Below are 6,112 nucleotides of genomic sequence, written 5' to 3'. Positions count from 1 at the left end.
ACTCATTTCTGTCCTGAGTGCTAAATGCATAAAGACAGATGCAGTGAAATTCCTCCTTCAGAGTGTAGTGGTAGCAGAAGGTGGGTAGAAATGTGTGAAGAAAGACATTGTGAGGACGTTGTGCTGTAATGGAGGTATTGGTGGTGTGGGAAGACCTGACCACCTTGCCAGCTGTGTTCAGGGAGAGCCTCGTGGAGAAGGCAATATTTCAGCTGGGTGTCTTCGGGAACCAGAAGTCTTCCAGGTGGAATGTGGCGGACAAAAGATTCCCGATAGCAGTTTTAAAGTCTGAAAACAGGAGGACAAAGACGACAGGCATCTGAGGCTGGGAGTGAGAGGTGGCAGAGTTCCAAGATTAGGGGGCAAGAGCCCTGGCAAAGGCTAAAGTGTGCAAGTGTGTGTCTCTGTGTGTCTCTGTGTGTATGACTGTGTGTTTGTGAATGTGTGTCTATGTGGGTGTGTGCCTCTGTGCATGTCTGTGTGTGTGATTGTATATATGTAACTGTGTGTGCATAAGTGTGTTTGTGTGTATGTCTGTGTTTGTGTCTCTGTGTCGGTCTGTGGATGAGTGTTTGTGAATGTGTGTCTGTGTGCCTCTGTGCTGTGTGTATGATTGTATGAGTGTAACTGTGTATGTATGGGTATGTGTGTGAAGATGTCTCTGTGTATGTGCGGAGGTTTGCTTGTTTGTGTCTATGTGTAGTGTGTGTGAGTAAAGTGCAAGCATATGTCTGTGTGACTATAAGTGTGTGTTTGTGTCTGGATGTGTCTGTGTATATGTCTACCTGTGTAACTGTATGTGTCCATGTGAGTGTGTGTGTCTGAATGTATGTCTGTGTGTGTTTTGGTCTGTGTGACTTTGTGTGTCTTTACAAGTGAGTGTGTGTGTATCTCTGTTTATGTCTGTGTGACTGCGCGCGCGTGTGTGTGCGTGTGAGTGTGTGTGTGTGTGTGTGTGTGTGTGTCCCACTTAAGTTTCACCCCTTAGGCTTACCTGGCAGGAATTCCCAACAGGAAGGCTACTCCTCACTGGAGTCAGAGGTTCAGAGCTACAGACAGACTCTGTCTTCCAGATCCAGCTCTTCTGCCAACCTGCGTGGCCCTCTGTGATGATACTGCCTTGGGCCCTTGTACAATTGGTCAAGCTGTGACAGTGCTTCCCAGAATCTCCTGTCCTGGACTGTTTGGGGCTAGGTTGGTCAAAAGAGAAACTTCTGAGAGATTCAAAAAGCAGCAGGAAGCAGAGACCATTGTGCTCAGATATGGTGACAGACACAGAAAGCCCTGCATCCTCCTGGCTCTATCCTCTGCCTCCAGCTCTTCTTCCGAACTGTGGGCATTACTAAGAGTGCCCTGGGCTCACACCTGAAACTCATGCAGACTCTGAGTGGCAGCAGTCACCAGGGGTATCGACTTCTCAGAAACCTCTCAGTGAGCTCCCCTGCCTTGGTCCCCCTCTGTTGGCTGGATATGCGATTGGCCCCCGGATTTCCCTGCAAGCTCCCACGTGGCTACTCACAGCAGTGTCTAAGGCAGTCTGGTTGGTGACCCCCTCCAAACCGTCATTCTCCAGCGACTTGTGCTTGGGTAAGGCCTGATGCCAATAAGAAGTGCCTTATTTCCATCATGCTTATGGTGGCCTGCATCCCTGACGCCCCTGGACTGATCCAGTGGATGTCCACCCTGAGTGTGCATCTTCCTCTCTGAGTTGAAGGATTGCTTCTGCCCATGGATCCTGGTTCCCTTGCAATTCAGTCCTTCTTTCTTGTGGCAAATCCTTCTAGTATGTCATTTTATTTTATTTTTTGCTGGGAATTTTTTTAAATTTATTTGGTGTATTAACACCGAGGTGTGCTAAAAAAAAAAAAAAACCCTCTAAACACGAGATAAGGAAACTTGGACATTCACATTCTTCTTCAATTTTATGTAAGCTCTGCAGTACGGAAAATATACCAACTTCAAACAACTGCAAAAATAGTGTCTTTGGGAGAAAATAGAGTTTCTACATTGATACAAAAAAAGGGCATTTTTTTTCTTTTTATTATAAAGATGTGGGGTACAATTCAGGGTTAGGTATGCAAACGTTGATTACGCAGGCACCCTTGTTGGTGCAGTATGCCCCTCCCTCCCCTAGCAGTTTCCCACTACTGAAAAGGCATTTTTCTAATCCAGTCTAGTCCAGGGGCAAGTGGTGGGTGTGGCAGCACCATCCGCCCCCTGGAGGAAACGTCGCTCTCCCTCTCCCCACCCACCTGGGGCTGGGCTGCTGGACTGCTGCTTAAGACAACCTTTCTTCAGGGTGAAAGTGAGATGAAATGCCACCAGGAGACACACGGGAGACACATGGATCCTCCCTCCACCAGTAGCTGAGTCGGTCAAGTGTTTGGCCCTTTAGGGTGGCTTTGGTCAGCTCTTCCCTGGGAGGGAGGCGAGGGATGGGGTGAGGATGGGACCTGTCTTCCGGCACCTTCTTCTGTGACTGTGGAGGACAGGGAAGGAGAACGGTGGCATCCCCCCTCCTTCAGTCATGGCCCGCTTGCTCCGTGCCATCTGCCTGACACCCAAGGGGACGTGAGTCCTCTGAGTGAGGGGCAACGCAGGTACACGGGTGTGAGCTGTGGGCTGCCCAGTTACTAGTGGGGGAGGCAGGTACCTTCACATCTGGGGGGCCGGCGCCCATCGGGAGAGGACCTGGGGTTTTGACACAATAAATGAAAGTGTTTGAAGGCCAAGAGGGAAGGGCTCCTCCATCCCCTGCCTCAGGGAGCCAGGGAGGGGCCTGCCGTCAAGGCACTGGTCTCTGTGGTACAGCAGGGGGTGGTACCCTCAGACCACAAGGAGCTCTGGAAAAGCATGGGCTCTTCTGACAGAGGTGTGTGTTGCCATGGCTCGAATGGCAATGGGAAGGCCTTGGAGGCCTCTGGATCCTTCCAAGGGAGTGGCCTGGGCCTGGCGGTGGGGATGGGAGAGCCCGGACTCAAGGGGCAGTTACAGAAGATGAAGCCCATGCTGGGAAATAGGGGCTTCATGAAGCTAACGGGGCAGAAAGCTGAGCCGGTCGGGTTGAAGTGGACTTTGTTCTTGTCGGGACAGGAAGGCCAGGTCAGGTCCTGGAGATGCGGCCCCTTCAAACACATGCACCATCTCACAGTCTCCTGGGGGCTCCCAGGACACAGCTTGAAGACACAGCTGTGTTAGGCCAAGGGGAGGCAGCCAATGCAAGGACTGGAGACGGGCTGCCGCCTTCAAGGGAGGCCGGGGACCTGGAGAGGAGGCTTTGTCGTGGGGACATTTCTCACAGCTGGCCCGGCCACGGGGCTGGGGGGATGGCAGGGGAATGAAGGGAGAGCTGACAAGGTTGCCAGACTCCAGGAGGAGGAGGGGATGATCACAGCTGCCACTCTGGGGAGGAGCTGGGACATGGCGCCCGTCTGGGGCCTCGAGGACACTCAGCAGCTCCTCTTCACCCTGCTCCTGTGCAAACGCCTCCGCCAGCTCTTGGCTGAGCCCTTCCAGGCAGGGGCTGAGTCGCAGGACAGGGGTCTTCCTGCACGGGGTGGTCCCCAGGCGGCAGGGAGCCCGCTCCTTCTCGTTACCCCCACGGCTCAGACTGGCCCTCTGCATTTGTTGCTTCAACTTGGGAATCTCTTTCTGGGGATCTGTGCTGCCCCAGGACAACGAGCGCCTGTGTGTGCAGGAGTTGGCCAGCTCACCTTCCAGCTCTTGCCAGGACAGGGGGCTCTGGGTGGCTTTGTCAATGGTACAGCAGGTGAAGGCCCCATTGGCATCCCGTGGCCACTGACCCAGAAGGTAGGAGCTGAGCATGGTGCCCAGGGAGAAGGTACGTCATACCTGGGGTGGCTGAGGCCTGCACACTGATGTTTCTGGGGCCACTGAGCACGAACACTGGCTGGGTGGCCACCCCCATCCTAGAACTGGTGCGGCTGCTGCAGCTGGAAGGGGACCGTGGCCCTGAGCGACTGCAGCGCAGCCCAGGGGGAGCCTGTGAGGTCTGGGGAGAGCAGCCCCGCCGGAGCCCCCGGTCCCTCTGTGTCCCAGTCCCCAGGCACTTCGGCCTCTGCCACTCACTGCAGCCTCTGCCGTGGCCCTCCCAACCGCCTGTCTTAGCCCCACAGCGAGTCCCACACCCTTCCGGTATTTTAAAAGCTGCCACATCCTCCTAAGTTTTCAGACACTGATGCAGAGGGTCGGGGTGGAGATGAGGAATCTGGACTTCCTCAGTCATCCCCACGCCCCAGAAATTCTACTGTCATACACCGGGAGTGTAGGCCAGTGTAGGCCGGCCGTGAGGCAGCCATGGGTACCATTCCACACCCCCTTGCTCTTCCATCTACGCTGCACTCTGTCTGTTCTTGTCAGTTTCCCCTTCTGGTTTTAAATAGCAACAGTTCACCTCTGTGTCCTCAGAGAACAGTTGCTGCCAAAACTTGTTGCTACGTAGATGTTTGAGAAAAGATGGAGAGATGAAAACAGTGAAGAAGAAAGAAATGACTGGTCCTGGGCTGGGATCTGGCTCAGTAGAGACCCTAGAGGTAGGGAATGGACAGGAAGCAAGGGCATCTGCTGGCCTGGGACATTGGTGAGCCCAGAGCCAGGTCCAGACAGGGCACCCTTGCCTTCTCCCTCCACAGTCCAGGAGGCCTGCCTTCCCGGGAGCGGGAAGAGAGACAGCTCTCAGGCTGCCCCTGCCCCGACTGGCCCAGGATCTTCAGGTGCAGGACAGCTCACTGGGCACTGGGCACGCTTGTCTGGCTAATGGAGGCATTGTAGGCACCTGGACAGACAGAGGTTCTGGGCCAGATGGACATGCATTCAACAGCTGGCAGCCTCTCATGTAGACGAGCTACATGAGCATCTGTGGCACCTACATGAGCATCTGTGGCACACAGGGCAGTGTGAGGATTTGCAGGGATGGCAGAGCAGCAGGCACAAGGCCTGCACACAGCAGGTCGCCTCCACGTCACACACAGACCCCTCAGTCATGAGAAGGTGCATCCGAGTTGCCCAGCACTCGGGGGAGCTGTATCCTTCTAAATTGATCTCTGATTTCACCTGGAACTCTCCTGGCTTGCCGCCACACATTTTTGACTATCGGGATGCCCGTTTCTTCTCTCACACTGAGCAAAGAATCAGGCTACAGTTAGCTGTGACTGGAGGAGGATCTGGCCTGAGGTACTGGCTACCCAATTGCGAGAGAACCTGTTCTGCTGGGCATGTGCCACTACCCTGAGCACACGTCCCAGGGGTGATTCAGGAGAGGCTGCTGATACCCATGGCCCAGGCTTTTTTCTGAAGGCTGTGATCTCCAGGCAAATGGCAGGGCCTCAAGAAGATTGGCGCTGCAATCTCCAGGCAGACACTCCCTCCCTGGTCCTGCTTTCTGTGACCCAACCTCCGCTGAAAGTCAGATGGGATTGGAGCATTCTTGGGACATGTCAGAAAGCCCAGCCTACAGATGGCAGTCTTTGGGTCTTTTGAGTACATGAATGACTGAGGGAGACAGTGACGGTCACAAGAAACAGAAACCCCTCAAGCTCGATAAGGCGACAGAGTCTCTGATGAAACCCAGTGGCAGGAACTAAGAGTGGAAATCCATCAAAGCCAACAGCTTTCAGGCTGTCCTTGGGGCTACTTCATCTCTTCTCTCTGCTCTGCTTATTGTCTCTGTGATACTCTCCTGCCTTACTCTGCAGAAAAGCTCTGTCTCCTTCCTCTTTAGAGCACACAGCCCCAGATGACCATGAGCCTTCAACTTCTGCAATCTTCAGGGACTGACCAGAGCCCCCTTAATTCCTCAGTTCAAATTCCTCATGGAGAAAGGATCCAATGCTCAAACTTATAGGCAGCACAGCCACTCTGCCCCACCCACAACTATCGAGGTAGGGTGGGCACCAGGACTGAGTCTTCTTTAGAGGATGGGATAGTTCATGGAAGCTTATCAGAGCCAGTGGCCACCGGAGGCCTGAGACTGCCTTTCAGAGGACAGAGTCTACCCAGGTGGGTCAGTGTAGAGGTTTGCTCTTGGAAGCTGGAGCTAGGAGTGAACCCTTTAAAGTGTTGGACTTCTACTTACCTATAAGCATCATGTTTG

General features: G+C 53.9%; 1 pseudogene; it reads right to left on the bottom strand.

Moving 5' to 3' along the window:
* Positions 1-2,759: 2,759 nt before the first annotated feature.
* On the bottom strand, positions 2,760-4,176 carry LOC103254146 (annotated as a pseudogene).
* Between the last annotated feature and the right edge of the window lie 1,936 nt (positions 4,177-6,112).

The sequence above is a fragment of the Carlito syrichta genome, unplaced genomic scaffold, assembly GCF_000164805.1.
Source record: "Carlito syrichta isolate Samal-C Ts95f unplaced genomic scaffold, Tarsius_syrichta-2.0.1 Scaffold271183, whole genome shotgun sequence".
Lineage (NCBI taxonomy): Eukaryota > Metazoa > Chordata > Mammalia > Primates > Tarsiidae > Carlito > Carlito syrichta.
This window is presented reverse-complemented; position numbering and strand designations above follow the sequence as displayed.